Source organism: Hyperolius riggenbachi, chromosome 5 (genome assembly GCF_040937935.1).
Source record: "Hyperolius riggenbachi isolate aHypRig1 chromosome 5, aHypRig1.pri, whole genome shotgun sequence".
Classification (NCBI taxonomy): Eukaryota; Metazoa; Chordata; class Amphibia; order Anura; family Hyperoliidae; genus Hyperolius; species Hyperolius riggenbachi.
In genome coordinates this window covers 15,567,527-15,583,413 of record NC_090650.1, presented here as the reverse complement: position 1 = coordinate 15,583,413, position 15,887 = coordinate 15,567,527, and the positions used below count along the sequence as shown (strand labels likewise).

At 47.1% G+C, this 15,887-nt stretch overlaps 1 protein-coding gene across 2 annotated transcripts in view; it reads left to right on the top strand.

Moving 5' to 3' along the window:
* AGR3 (anterior gradient 3, protein disulphide isomerase family member) overlaps positions 1 to 15,887 on the top strand; it is a 57,666-nt gene that overhangs the window by 3,047 nt on the left and 38,732 nt on the right. Inside the window, exon 1 of one of the 2 annotated variants that reach the window (XM_068238504.1) lies at positions 4,410 to 4,497. The exons of the other annotated variant lie outside the window; for it this stretch is intronic. The gene's annotated coding sequence lies outside the window, so the exon portion shown is untranslated. Of the gene's footprint in view, positions 1 to 4,409; positions 4,498 to 15,887 lie in introns of those variants that run through there. 2 annotated transcript variants of the gene reach the window in all.

Below are 15,887 nucleotides of genomic sequence, written 5' to 3'. Positions count from 1 at the left end.
GAGCTCTCTGCATCCTTGTATTTTGGCTCCAAGGAGACCCATTGGTCCTTAGCAGACCAATGGGGTTCCTTCTGATTTGAAGGAACCCCATTGGTCTGCTAAGGACCAATGGGGCTCCTTGGAGCCCAAATACAAAGATGCTTTAGAGAGCTCTGAGCTATATAGCTCAGAGCTCTGTCTGGTCCGTGCAGGACGCTAAGTCCCCGCAGCTCCTGCTGTCCACCCTATATAGAACCTGAACACCGAAAATGTATGTAGAATTCCATGAGTTTGCAGATTAGGATCACGGCATGTATTCTGGATTTCGTTTTTTGGAGATATGGAGCCTGAGTCACAAAAGCGTGCTAAAGCCTAGTACGACCGTGATATGCGGTTAGCGCACAAAGTCCTGCGCGTGAAGGTTTGTGCCCTCACAGATTTACGTGCGAGCGCTAACGAAGGTTGTCGCGTGCACTTTGCTGCGTCAGCGCGTGCACGTAAGTCTGTTCACGCGCAAACCTTACGCACGGTACATTGCACGCTAAACGCATAGCACGGTCATGCTATGCTTTAGCACTCTTTTGTGAATCAAGACCATGGAATTGATGATAACTTGCATTTCCCTTGCATCAAGTTTTGATGAAGCAATCTTCTACTTTTTAGTGGAATTTTTGGTTCCTTATGCCCATGAAAAAAAAAAAAACATTCTGAGTCATTCTTTTGTGCTCTCCAGAACTTCAAGTGAAATTCTAGGTTTGTTAAAAACAGCTGGACAGATAAATCTGTAACTTCTCACCCCTGAAACAAGCATGCAGCTAATCTTGTCAGACGTTAGTCAAACACCTGATCTGCATGCTTGTTCAGCGACTATGGCTAAAAGTGTTAGAGGCAGATGATTAGCAGGACAGCCCTTAGGCCTGATTCACAATGGCAATAAAAAATGGGTACGTTCATGGATTGTAACTGAACAGCTGCCACTAGAATGATGGGAATTTATTTTTAAAAGGTACAGGAGTCTCAGGGGGGTATTCCAGACATTGGTAATCCCCGGCTGCATGCGCCAGTGGTAACAGATGTGAACGTGAACGGATCCAATGTTACCTTTGGATCTGTTAACATTGGTCCGTTCCGCACGCTCCGCTGGACTGACCACAAGTTTGCTGTTGCAGCAATTTTTTCTGGACAGAACAGAATTGGAGCCTGAAGAGGGATGCAATGAGAAACGGATCCTTAACACATTGGCTAAAAAATGGACTGTTCTAGCCAGCAAAATCTACTTTGCCGATGGGGGTATGGGGGTCTTGATCATGCTCACGTGGTCTGGTGCGTTCAGAGCATAGTTACATAGTTATTTGAATTGAAAAAAGACAAAAGTCCATCGAGTTCAACTAGAAAACAAAGTACAACACCAGCCTGTCCCCTCACATATCCCTGCTGATCCAGAGGAAGGCACAACACCAGCCTGCTCCCTCACATACCCCTGCTGATCCAGAGGAAGGCACAACACCAGCCTGCTCCCTCACATACCCCTGCTGATCTAGAGGAAGGTACAACACCAGCCTGTCCCCTCACATATCCCTGCTGATCCAGAGGAAGGTACAACACCAGCCCGTCCCCTCACATATCCCTGCTGATCCAGAGGAAGGCACAACACCAGCCTGCTCCCTCACATATCCCTGCTGATCAGCATGTCCCTGCTGATCCAGAGGAAGGCACAACACCAGCCTGCTCCCTCACATATCCCTGCTGATCCAGAGGAAGGTACAACACCAGCCTGCACCTTTACATATCCCTGCTGATCCAGAGGAAGGTACAACACCAGCCTGTCCCCTCACATATCCCTGCTGATCCAGAGGAAGGCACAACACCAGCCTGCTACCTCACATATCCCTGCTGATCCAGAGGAAGGCACAACACCAGCCTGCTCCCTCACATATCCCTGCTGATCCAGAGGAAGGTACAACACCAGCCTGCACCTTTACATATCCCTGCTGATCCAGAGGAAGGTACAACACCAGCCTGTCCCCTCACATATCCCTGCTGATCCAGAGGAAGGCACAACACCAGCCTGCTCCCTCACATATCCCTGCTGATCCAGAGGAAGGCACAACACCAGCCTGCACCCTCACATATCCCTGCTGATCCAGAGGAAGGCACAACACCAGCCTGCTCTCTCACATATCCCTGCTGATCCAGAGGAAGGCACAACACCAGCCTGCACCCTCACATATCCCTGCTGATCCAGAGGAAGGCACAACATCAGCCTGCTCCCTCACATATCCCTGCTGATCCAGAGGAAGGTACAACACCAGCCTGTCCCCTCACATATCCCTGCTGATTTAGAGGAAGGTACAACACCAGCCTGCTCCCTCACATATCCCTGTTGATCCAGAGGAAGGCGAAGAACCCTTACAAGGCATGGTCCAATTAGCCCCAAAACAGAAAAATTCCTTCCCGACTCCAGATGGCAATCAGATAAAATCCCTGGATCAACATCATTAGGCACTACCTAGTAATTGTAGCCATGGATGTCTTTCAACGCAAGGAAAGCATCTAAGCCCCCTTTAAATGCAGATATAGAATTTGCCATAACTACTTCCTGTAGAAATGCATTCCACATCTTGAAGAGGAATTCTACACTTAAAAAGGAACTCCAGTGAAAATAATGTAATAAAAAAAAGTGCTATCATTATGTATAAATGATTTAGTGAGTGTTTTCCCATTGTAAAATCTTTCCTCTGCCTGATTTACATTCTGACATTTATCACATGGTGACATTTTTACTGCTGGCAGGTGATGTCAGTGGAAGGAGATGCTGCTTGCTTTTTTGGCAGTTGGAAACAGCTGTAAACAGCTGTTATTTTCCATAATGCGAAAAGGTTCCCACAGTGTGATATCAGAATCATGGTCCTGACATCACACTGTGGGAGGGGTTTCACCACAATATCAGCCATAAAGCGCCCCCTGATGATCCGTTTGAGAAAAGGAAAAGATTTCTCATGGGAACGGGGGTATCAGCTACTGATTGGGATGAAGTTCAATTATTGGTCAAGGTTTCTCTTTAATCAGTTGGTATGCATTTCTTTTTCCTTCTCCATAGCAGTGCATTATGAAAAATATTTCAGTTAAAACGTGTATAGTGTAAACTGAGCCATTGGGAAACATGGACATTACTTTGAAAACCAGTTGTTCTTTCAGTTATAACTGAGAGCAACTGATTAAAGGACCACTATCATGAAAAAAGTAGGCAGTTCTGACAGAACCGACAGGTTTTGGGACAGTCCATCTCCTGATGGGGGATTCTCGGGGTTTTCTTTGTTTTCAGCAGCATTTCCTGAACAGCAGTTGCAAAGACCAACTGGCAAAACAGCGTGTAAGTGAGTAGGGAGGCTGGCTGCTATCTTAAGCTGGCCACTAACGGTCCAATTTCTAGCGAAAAATCGTTCGAGCGATCAGAAATTCTGATCGGACGGAAAATCGTTCACTACACCATCAACTAACCAATCATTTCTTCCTATCTATCACGACCACCAAGAAAATATAAATTTTCGTTCGACGGAAATTAATTCGGGCGACATTTTTTTCACTCGTTCATAATCGATTGTGTCCACCAATGGAGATTATTTACAACCAATCCGATCAGAATTTCTGATCGCTCTAACGATTTTTCGCTAGAAATTGGATCGTTAGTGGCCAGCTTTACTATTTTGGCAGTTAAACTGCTGCTCAGGAATTGCTGTTGAAAAGTTGGACTGGCCCAAAACCTGTTGGCTCTGTCCGATTTTAACTGCCTACTTTTTCCACGATAGTGGTCCTTTAAAGAGCAACTCTGACCAAGAATTGAACTTTATCCCAATCAGTAGCTGATACCCCCTTTTACATGAGAAATCTATTGCTTTTCACAAACAGACCATCAGGGGGCGCTGTATGGCTGATATTGTGGTGAAACCCCTCCCACAAGAAACGTACGTACTCTTGGCAGTTTCCTGTCTGGGAACCTTGCTGCATTGTGGGAAATAGCTGTTTACAGCTGTTTCCAACTGCCAAAAAACCATGCAGCGGCTACATCACCTGCCAACAGTAAATGTCACCATGTAATAAATGTCAGAATGTAAATCAGGGATTTGAAAGATTTTACAATGAGCAAACACTGACTAAACCATTTATACATAATTATTGTAAAAATGAAGCACTTTTTTATTACATTAGTCTCACTGGAGTTCCTCTTTAAGTGTAAATGGGGCCTTAGGGTTAAAGGTTCAGTATTAGAGTTTCTGAGACCAAAAAATGAAAAGCATACTTACCCTTTGGAGAGGTAATACGCACACGGTGGTTGGTAATATCAGTATAATGGCACCCTGTCAGTCTCTACTATGCCCCACCCCCTTGCCCTGACAGACCATCCCGTCCCTACAGACAGGAAGAAGAAAGGAATGGACCAATTAATCTCTAAACAGAACATTCCTCTCGCCGAGGCTGAAACCACGGAACAGACAGGCCTCCCCGCGGCTCCAGGCGGTGATGTATCGCTCCAGATGCTCTCGCCAATTGACTGTAAAATTACTGCGAGTTTCTGGCAAGGCGGCCCACCTCAGATTTTCACAGTTTGAAAAGACCCCTGCCGGAGTGGCGGCCTGACAACGACACGCTGGGCAAACCTGCCCATTATCCCCTTCCTGCCTCCTGACGGCTCGCGCAGACAGGCCAACTCTGGAAGCCATTAGGGGGCATCTTCCAGTGATGTGATTTACATATGAGCTCCGAAATGTGAGACTCTGCAAACATCGTCCAACAGCTGCGGGCTCAGGTGCTGCGCGGGATAACAAGGCTCCGCTCTGCACCGCCAGGCATCTGTATAATGGCATTCTGGGCCCAGGAACGACCACCACAGGCAGCTTCAGCCAAAGCTGAGGGGGGGGGGGGGGGGGGGGCAGACAGATACCAAGGTTTTAGTTCCGTCCAGCCAGTCTTGTGATTCAGACTGGCCCAAAATGGGACATTTGGGTGCTGGAGGTGCCACACTATGGATGTTTTTGGGTGCCCCGTAGGTGCCCATGTTAAAGGACCACTCCAGTGAAAAAAGTAAGCAGTTAAAATCTGACAGAACCAACAGGTTTTTGGACTAGTTAATCTCCTCATGGGGGATTTTCAAGGTTTTCTTTCTTTTCAACAGCATTCCCTGAACGACAGTCTAACTGCCAAAATAGTAAGATACCAGCCAGCCACACACTCCCTTGCACACTATTTTGGCCATTAGATTTAGCAACTGCTTTAGAAAACCCTGAGAATCCCCTATGAGGGGATGGACTGGCCCAAAAAGTTTTAGTTCTGTCAGATTTTAACTGCTTCTGGTTTTGGAGTCATGGTCCTTTAATCGAAGCTATAAAAGGGAAATTTGGGCACTTGCTATTTGTAGCCACAGTTTGTATGGCGGGCGGCGCTGCCGCACACAGTTTTATCGGACTCCCAAATTTGCCATTATAGCTGCAATTGACATGGATGCCTATGGGGGGTCCAAACTTCCACGACACTCAATATCTTATGTATGTAACAGCGAAGACGATGCGGATATTGGCGCGTTTTCAAAGAGAGGAGGCGGTATGGTTACGGTTAGGCATCGATGAGGGGGTCAGTTAGGGTTAGGCATCAGTTAGGGTTAGGCATCGATGAGGGGGTCGGTTAGGGTTAGGCATCGATGAGGGGGTCAGTTAGGGTTAGGTATCAGTTAGGGTTAGGCATCGATGAGGGGGTCAGTTAGGGTTAGGTATCAGTTAGGGTTAGGCACCGATGAGGGGGTTGGTTAGGGTTAGGCATCAGTTAGGGTTAGGCATCGATGAGGGGGTCAGTTAGGGTTAGGCATCAGTTAGGGTTAGGCATCGATGAGGGGCTTGGTTAGGGTTAGGCATCAGTTAGGGTTAGGCATCGATGAGGGGCTTGGTTAGGGTTAGGCATCGATGAGGGGCTTGGTTAGGGTTAGGCATCGATGAGGGGGTCAGTTAGGGTTAGGCATCGATGAGGGGGTCAGTTAGGGTTAGGCATCAGTTAGGGTTAGGCATCGATGAGGGGCTTGGTTAGGGTTAGGCATCAGTTAGGGTTAGGCATCGATGAGGGGGTCAGTTAGGGTTAGGCATCAGTTAGGGTTAGGCATCGATAAGGGGGTTGGTTAGGGTTAGGCATCAGTTAGGGTTTGGCATCGGATGAGGTGGTCGGTTAGGGCTAGGCAGGCATCGATGAGGGGGTTGGTTATGGTTTGGCATCGATGAGGAGGTTGATTAGAGTTAGGCTTTGATGAGGTGGTCGGTTAGAGTTAAGCTTTGATGAGGTGGTCAGTTGGGCTAGGCAGGCATCAATGAGGTGGTTGGTTAGGGTTTGGAATCGGTAAAGGGACAGCTCGTCTAAGAATAAGGTTTAGCATTAGCAACTATCACTGCCCAATCGTACAATATCTGTAATCAGGGTTGCTCGGGTAGTACTTTTTAATACCCGCCCGGATCCGGATTCGGGTACCCGGATCCGACCTTGCGGGTACCCGGATAGAATTCGGATATCCGACCAAATTACCCACGGGTACCCGACCTATTCGGGTACCCGGATAGAAAAATCGGAAGTGCCCTTTAAATAGCTTTAAAAGGGGTTTTTAGGGTAAATGATGCATGCAGCATCATGTTTTTTAAAGGAAAACACAAATTTATTATTTTGTTAACATAAATTGAAAAAAAAAAAAAAAAGGGCCTGTAAATTATTAACATCAGGATAGGTTCCAGAAAGCGGTCGACGGCCGTGCAGCTCACATTGTGTCCAAAGTCCAACCGCACAATTGGGACATGACAGTTCTCAGCCCAGACACCTCCAAAAAATGACACTGCAATTGTGTTTTGGGTTGAATATAGGTGGTGGTATCAGCAGCAGTGACCTGTGGCACCGTGGCGGTGGGAGCCAGCGCCAGCTTGCTTCAGCCTCTTTAACTCCTCATGCTCATCCCTCCTCAAAACCCAGAACATACTCCTCAAACTCCTTGCGGCTTACAGCCCTGAGTTCAATCGTGGCGTCTGGAGCGAAACGCTCGCTAACTGAGGGTAGGCTGCCCGCTGGGGTCAACACTGACACGGCAGATCTTCTGAGGGTGGCCGTAATGTTGCTCCCTGTCCTCTTGCCCTTGCTGCTCCTCCCCCGGCTGCCGGTGCCAGCAGACATAGTACAACTTATACGTGATGATGTCACCAGATAATGTGGGGTACTTTTACTTTAATAAAATCGGGGTTGGACTTTAAATCAAATCAGCACGGAGTGCACACTATCTGTCTAATGGTGGGTACACGCGGTGCGTTCCCGCACTCGATTTCCCACTCGATTCCCATCGACTCGATTATTTCTGACATGTCCGATTTGCGTTTCGATGGATCGTTAGATCAATTTGGCATACTTTACATGCGAATCGACCTAACGATCCATCGAAACGCAAATCGGACATGTCGGAAATAATCGAGTCGACGGGAATCGAGCGGGAAATCGAGTGTGGGAACGCACCATGTGTACCCACCATAACAACTAACTGCAGTACTAACTACAATAGAATAACACAGTAATCCTCCTATTCCCTATACTGTCCTGCTGGCCTGCACAGCACACACAGACACAGACAGGACCTAACTGTGAATTACAAGCTAGCTAGCTAAAAAAACAACAACTATTGAACAATAGTGTATTGAAGGTGTTTAGCACTCAAAGCTTTAGGTTTATCACTGTATACAGCACTTGCTAAACAGCACTGGAGCAAGTCTGTCAGTGAGCAGCCAGCTAGTGTTGGGCGAACATCTAGGTGTTCGGGCTCGGGCCGAACAGGCCGAACATGGCCGCGATGTTCGGGTGTTCGACCCGAACTCCGAACATAATGGAAGTCAATGGGGACCCGAACTTTTGTGCTTTGTAAAGCCTCCTTACATGCTACATACCCCAAATTTACAGGGTATGTGCACCTTGGGAGTGGGTACAAGAGGAAAAATTTTTTAGCAAAAAGAGCTTATAGTTTTTGAGAAAATCGATTTTAAAGTTTCAAAGGGAAAACTGTCTTTTAAATGCGGGAAATGTCTGTTTTCTTTGCACAGGTAACATGCTTTTTGTCGGCATGCAGTCATAAATGTAATACATATAAGAGGTTCCAGGAAAAGGGACCGGTAACGCTAACCCAGCAGCAGCACACGTGATGGAACAGGAGGAGGGTGGCGCAGGAGGAGAAGGCCACGCTTTGAGACACAACAACCCAGGCCTTGCATGAGGACAAGAAGCGTGCGGATAGCAATTTGCATTTTGTCGCCATGCAGTCATAAATGTAATACAGATGAGAGGTTCAATAAACAGGGACCGGAAACGCTAACCCATCACAGATGTTCATTGTTCATGTTACTTGGTTGGGGTCCGGGAGTGTTGCGTAGTCGTTTCCAATCCAGGATTGATTCATTTTAATTTGAGTCAGACGGTCTGCATTTTCTGTGGAGAGGCGGATACGCCGCCGATCTGTGACGATGCCTCCGGCAGCACTGAAACAGCGTTCCGACATAACGCTGGCTGCCGGGCAAGCCAGCACCTCTATTGCGTACATTGCCAGTTTGTGCCAGGTGTCTAGCTTCGATACCCAATAGTTGAAGGGTGCAGATGGATTGTTCAACACAGCTACGCCATCTGACATGTAGTCCTTGACCATCTTCTCCAGGCGATCGGTGTTGGAGGTGGATCTGCACGCTTGCTGTTCTGTGTGCTGCTGCATGGTTGTCAGAAAATTTTCCCACTCCAAGGACACTGCCGATACCATTCCCTTTTGGGCACTAGCTGCGGCTTGTGTTGTTTGCTGCCCTCCTGGTCGTCCTGGGTTTGCGGACGTCAGTCTGTCGGCGTACAACTGGCTAGAGGAGGGGGAGGATGTCAATCTCCTCTCTAAAGTCTCCACAAGGGCCTGCTGGTATTCTTCCATTTTGACCTGTCTGGCTCTTTCTTCAAGCAGTTTTGGAACATTGTGTTTGTACCGTGGATCCAGAAGGGTATAAACCCAGTAATTGGTGTTGTCCAGAATGCGCACAATGCGTGGGTCGCGTTCAATGCAGTCCTAGGCCGAAGAGGTCATAGCCTAGGGTCACAAAACCTGTTTATTGGGCAATTTCAATGGTGGCGAGTCTGACGTACATAAATCGCAGCAATGGCCGTTAGCAAAGTCTGAATCTCACGAAATGTCTCATGCCGGTAGAAGACATATTGTTAGACTTGGATTCCAAAGATGGGGTCCCTACATCTCTGCAAACCAGAGTTACAGGGGTCCAAAATTGGTAAAATCCCCCATAGGATTTCATTGGCTCCCTATTTCACTTTCCAAAATCTCACATCTTTTCAAAGGGCAATGGCTCAGCAGTACCAAATTTTCTAGCATTGTAGGGACCCTTAGGAGGAACATGACTGGTGAGTTTCGGGCCCCTAGGCCGAAGAGGTCATAGCCTAGGGTCACAAAAACCTGTTTATTGGGGCTATTTCAATGGTAGTGATGGTGACGTACATAAATCGCAGCAATGGCCGTTAGCAAAGTCTGAATCTCACGAAATGTCTCATGCCGGTAGAAGACATATTGTTAGACTTGGATTCCAAAGATGGGGTCCCTACATCTCTGCAAACCAGAGTTACAGGGGTCCAAAATTGGTAAAATCCCCCATAGGATTTCATTGGCTCCCTATTTCACTTTCCAAAATCTCACATCTTTTCAAAGGGCAATGGCTCAGCAGTACCAAATTTTCTAGCATTGTAGGGACCCTTAGGAGGAACATGACTGGTGAGTTTCGGGCCCCTAGGCCGAAGAGGTCATAGCCTAGGGTCACAAAAACCTGTTTATTGGGGCTATTTCAATGGTAGTGATGGTGACGTACATAAATCGCAGCAATGGCCGTTAGCAAAGTCTGAATCTCACGAAATGTCTAATGCAGGTAGAAGACATATTGTTAGACTTGGATTCCAAAGATGGGGTCCCTACATCTCTGCAAACCAGAGTTACAGGGGTCCAAAATTGGTAAAATCCCCCATAGGATTTCATTGGCCCCCTATTTCACTTTCCAAAATCTCACATCTTTTCAAAGGGCAATGGCTCAGCAGTACCAAATTTTCTCGCATTGTAGGGACCCTTAGGGGGAACATGACTGGTGAGTTTTGGGCCCCTAGGCCGAAGAGGTCATAGCCTAGGGTCACAAAAACCTGTTTATTGGGGCTATTTCAATGGTAGTGATGGTGACGTACATAAATCGCAGCAATGGCCGTTAGCAAAGTCTGAATCTCACGAAATGTCTCATGCAGGTAGAAGACATATTGTTAGACTTGGATTCCAAAGATGGAGTCCCTACATCTCTGCAAACCAGAGTTACAGGGGTCCAAAATTGGTAAAATCCCCCATAGGATTTCATTGGCTCCCTATTTCACTTTCCAAAATCTCACATCTTTTCAAAGGGCAATGGCTCAGCAGTACCAAATTTTCTAGCATTGTAGGGACCCTTAGGGGGATCATGACTGGTGAGTTTTGCCACTGCTGAGCCATTGCCCTTTGAAAAGATGTGAGATTTTGGAAAGTGAAATAGGGAGCCAATGAAATCCTATGGGGGATTTTACCAATTTTGGACCCCTGTAACTCTGGTTTGCAGAGATGTAGGGACCCCATCTTTGGAATCCAAGTCTAACAATATGTCTTCTACCTGCATGAGACATTTCGTGAGATTCAGACTTTGCTAACGGCCATTGCTGCGATTTATGTACGTCACCATCACTACCATTGAAATAGCCCCAATAAACAGGTTTTTGTGACCCTAGGCTATGACCTCTTCGGCCTAGGGGCCCGAAACTCACCAGTCATGTTCCCCCTAAGGGTCCCTACAATGCTAGAAAATTTGGTACTGCTGAGCCATTGCCCTTTGAAAAGATGTGAGATTTTGGAAAGTGAAATAGGGAGCCAATGAAATCCTATGGGGGATTTTACCAATTTTGGACCCCTGTAACTCTGGTTTGCAGAGATGTAGGGACCCCATCTTTGGAATCCAAGTCTAACAATATGTCTTCTACCTGCATGAGACATTTCGTGAGATTCAGACTTTGCTAACGGCCATTGCTGCGATTTATGTACGTCACCATCACTACCATTGAAATAGCCCCAATAAACAGGTTTTTGTGACCCTAGGCTATGACCTCTTCGGCCTAGGGGCCCGAAACTCACCAGTCATGTTCCCCCTAAGGGTCCCTACAATGCTAGAAAATTTGCCACTGCTGAGTAATTGCCCTTTGAAAAGATGTGAGATTTTGGAACTGTAAATAGGAGGCCCAATGAAAGCCTATGGGGGATTTTACCAAATTTGGAGCCCTGTAACTCTGGTTTGCAGAGATGTAGGGAACCCATCTTTGGAGCCCAAGTCTAACAATATGTCTTCTACCTGCATGAGACATTTCGTGAGATTCAGACGTTGCTAACGGCCATTGCTGCGATTTATGTACGTCAGACTCGCCACCATTGAAATTGCCCAATAAACAGGTTTTGTGACCCTAGGCTATGACCTCTTCGGCCTAGGACTGCATTGAACGCGACCCACGCATTGTGCGCATTCTGGACAACACCAATTACTGGGTTTATACCCTTCTGGATCCACGGTACAAACACAATGTTCCAAAACTGCTTGAAGAAAGAGCCAGACAGGTCAAAATGGAAGAATACCAGCAGGCCCTTGTGGAGACTTTAGAGAGGAGATTGACATCCTCCCCCTCCTCTAGCCAGTTGTACGCCGACAGACTGACTTCCGCAAACCCAGGACGACCAGGAGGGCAGCAAACAACACAAGCCGCAGCTAGTGCCCAAAAGGGAATGGTATCGGCAGTGTCCTTGGAGTGGGAAAATTTTCTGACACCCATGCAGCAGCACACAGAACAGCAAGCGTGCAGATCCACCTCCAACACCGATCGCCTGGAGAAGATGGTCAAGGACTACATGTCAGATGGCGTAGCTGTGTTGAACAATCCATCTGCACCCTTCAACTATTGGGTATCGAAGCTAGACACCTGGCACAAACTGACAATGTACGCAATAGAGGTGCTGGCTTGCCCGGCAGCCAGCGTTATGTCGGAACGCTGTTTCAGTGCTGCCGGAGGCATCGTCACAGATCGGCGGCGTATCCGCCTCTCCACAGAAAATGCAGACCGTCTGACTCAAATTAAAATGAATCAATCCTGGATTGGAAACGACTACGCAACACTCCCGGACCCCAACCAAGTAACATGAACAATGAACATCTGTGATGGGTTAGCGTTTCCGGTCCCTGTTTATTGAACCTCTCATCTGTATTACATTTATGACTGCATGGCGACAAAATGCAAATTGCTATCCGCACGCTTCTTGTCCTCATGCAAGGCCTGGGTTGTTGTGTCTCAAAGCGTGGCCTTCTCCTCCTGCGCCACCCTCCTCTTGTTCCATCACGTGTGCTGCTGCTGGGTTAGCGTTACCGGTCCCTTTTCCTGGAACCTCTTATATGTATTACATTTATGACTGCATGCCGACTAGAGATGAGCGTAATGACCTAATTACGATTTTGCGAAATTTCGCGTAATTAGTGTAATTACGATTATGGCCGTAAGTACATAATCGTAATGAAGAAGGATTTCGCGAAATTTCGCGTAAGCGTAATTTTCGCGTAATTTTCGCATTACAGTCGTATCATGCCGTAATTTCGTATTAAACGCTACCGTAATTTCGCGTTAAACCGTAGCGCTCCGTATAATATAAAAAAGCCGCCGACTTTAAGGGTTAATAGCAAAGCCCCCTTAAATGCTAAGAGCCTCAAATTTGGAGAATATATTAAGGAGATCAGGAGGAATAAGAGGAAAAAATTTTTTTTCAAAAAGACCTTATAGTTTTTGAGAAAATCGATGTTAAAGTTTCAAAGGAAAAATGTAAACATTTAAAAACCCGCCGACTTTAACGGTTAATAGCAAAGCCTGCTTAAAGTTTAGGAACACCAAATTCCCAGGGTATATTAAGGGGATCAGTGGGAATAAGAGGAAAAAAATTTTTTTCAAAAAGACCTTATAGTTTTTGAGAAAATCGATTTTTAAGTTTCAAGGGCGAAAATGTCTTTTAAATGCGGAAAATGTCAGTTTTTTTTGCACAGGTAACAATAGTGTATTATTTTCATAGATTCCCCCAAGTGGGAAGAGTTTTACTTACTTCGTTCTGAGTGTGGGAAATATAAAAAAAAAACGACGTAGGGTCCCCCCTCCCAGACCTCTTTAACCCCTTGTCCCCCATGCAGACTGGGATAGCCAGAATGCGGAGCACCGGCCGCGTGGGGCTCCGCACCCTGACTATACCAGCCCACATGGTCCATGGATTGGGGGGTCTCGGAAGGGGAGGGGCAGCCAAGCTTTCCCCTCCCCCTCCGAGCCCTTGTCCAATCCAAGGACAAGGGGCTCTTCTCCACCTCCGATGGGCGGTGGAGGTGGAGGCCGCGATTTCCTGGGTGGGGGGTTCATGGTGGAATCTGGGAGTCCCCTTTAAAAAGGGGTCCCCCAGATGCCCACCCCCCTCCCAGGAGAAATGAGTATAGAGGTACTTGTAGTACCCCTTACCCATTTCCTTTAAGAGTTAAAAGTAAATAAACACACAAACACATAGAAAAAGTATTTTAATTGAACAAAAAACATAACCACGAAAAAAGTCCTTTAATATTCTTAATTAACCATCAGGGGCAAATGCAGGATTTTTAAGGGGGGGATTCCTGAAAGGTCCGGAAGCACTTATGTCCCCGAGTGCTTCGGAAGACAGGTGGCTCCATACTGCCCATGCACAAAAGTGCGCTGGCGTATTACGGGGCTGCCTGTCTTTGGAAGTACTCAAGGACACGAGTGTTTCTGAGGGCTTCTGGTAGCAGAAAATTTGAACGGGGGACAGCGTTGGAACAATTCCCCGAGAGAGGAACAGGAGATAGACTTAGTTTGGACAATTCAGTGGAATATGCCACTGTGTCACATAGCGCAAGCGATAGCCATATGATGCAGGGTTATATGCATCTGCGGAAGATGGCGGCGCTATATAAATACTAAATAATAATAATTTGCCTCACCAGGATTGCACTTTTATTTAGCTTTCCTGTATGACAAGAAGACACAGCCAGCCAGCACTAGGGAAAGAGGGAAACAAAGGTGAATGAGGGAGGGCTGGTGCACACCAAGAGGGTTTCTGAGCGTTTTTCAAATCGACAGTGATTTGAAAAGCGCTTGGCTAATGTTACCCTATGCGGGTGTTCCCACAGCAGCGTTGTGATTTTTTCAAAATCGCAGGTATATTGCATGTAGCATTTTTTTGAGCAATTCATTCAGAAATTGCTCTGAAAATCGCTTCACAAAATTGCATTCACTAATTGCTAGCAATTGCTATTGTGATTTTGGCGTGCATTAGCCCAGTAAGAGGAGGAGTGGAGAGAGACTGAGAATAGCCTGAGATGGAGCAGAGAGCTTATCTGTATTGCAGTCCCACATCAGACAGGCTACTTGCCTGTAATAGGACTCCTATCCCTGACAGTCTCTCACACAAGTCAGAAAGCAGCCCTCCTGGAGTCTAGGGACTGTCAAAAACTTTTCACTTTGTTTAACACCTTATCCACACATGCAGTCATAATAACAATGAGGAGAGACCAGACAGATGTTTGCCCACAGACCCTCCAGGCAAGCTCTGCATCATGCTGTGTATATTTACCAGCTTGTCTGCCCTCTAATTGCACTTTTATCAGCTAGCCTAGTGTTTCACCTGAATACACCAGACACAAATCTCAGAATGAAAGGCTGCCTGGGGGGAGATTGCCCCCCTTCCAGCCAGCACTAGGGGAAGGAGGAAAACAATAGTGAATGCAGAGAGAGTATCTGTATTGCAGTCCCCCATCACACAGGCTACTTGCATGTGTCTCCTGTCCCTGCCAGCCAAATGCAAAAAAGCCTCTCACACAAGCTGCAGGCAGCCCTCCTGGAGTTTAGGGACTGTCAAAACTTTTCAACCTGTGAAATACCTTTTGTAGCTGTCTACATGCAGTCTTTACAATAGTGAAAGAGCTGAGTTTTTCCCACAATCCCTGCAGGAGGCAAGCCTTTACCAGCTTGGCCGCTTCAGGGATTTCAGGGAATTTTTTTTAAAGGGACAGGAGTCTCAGGGGGGTGTTCCATACACCCAGAACCCCCGTCTGGATACGCCAGTGACCATTAATACTTACCTGTCCCTTTAAATAAATGATCCCACGCAATATCCTCGGAAATGTTCTATCAGTTACAATGTAACAAAGTTATTATGTAACAACTTTGTTACATTGTAACTACGCCGCACCCGACGCCACTCGCCGCTCAGCCGCCGCATACGCGTCCGTGCAGGACGCTAAGTCCCCGCAGCTCCCGCTGTCCACCCCGCCCACATCTGTCACCCACATGTCACCCACATGTGGGTGACATGTGGGTGACATGTGGGAGAGGCGGGGAGGGCAGCGGAGCCGGCGGGGACTTAGCGTCCTGCACGGACCCGACAGAGCTCTGAGCTATATAGCTCAGAGCTCTGAGAAGCATCTTTGTATTTGGGCTCCAAGGAGCCCCATTGGTCCTTAGCAGACCAATGGGGTTCCTTCAAATCAGAAGGAACCCCATTGGTCTGCTAAGGACCAATGGGGCTCCTTGGAGCCCAAATACAAAGATGCTTTCGAGAGCTCTGAGCTATAGCTCAGAGCTCTGTCGGGTCCTGCAGCGCAGACGCGGCGGCGGCGGTGAGTGACGTCGGGTGCGGCGTAGTTACAATGTAACAAAGTTGTTATATTGTAATAACTTTGTTACATTGTAACTGATAGAACATTTCCGAGGATATTGCGTGGGAT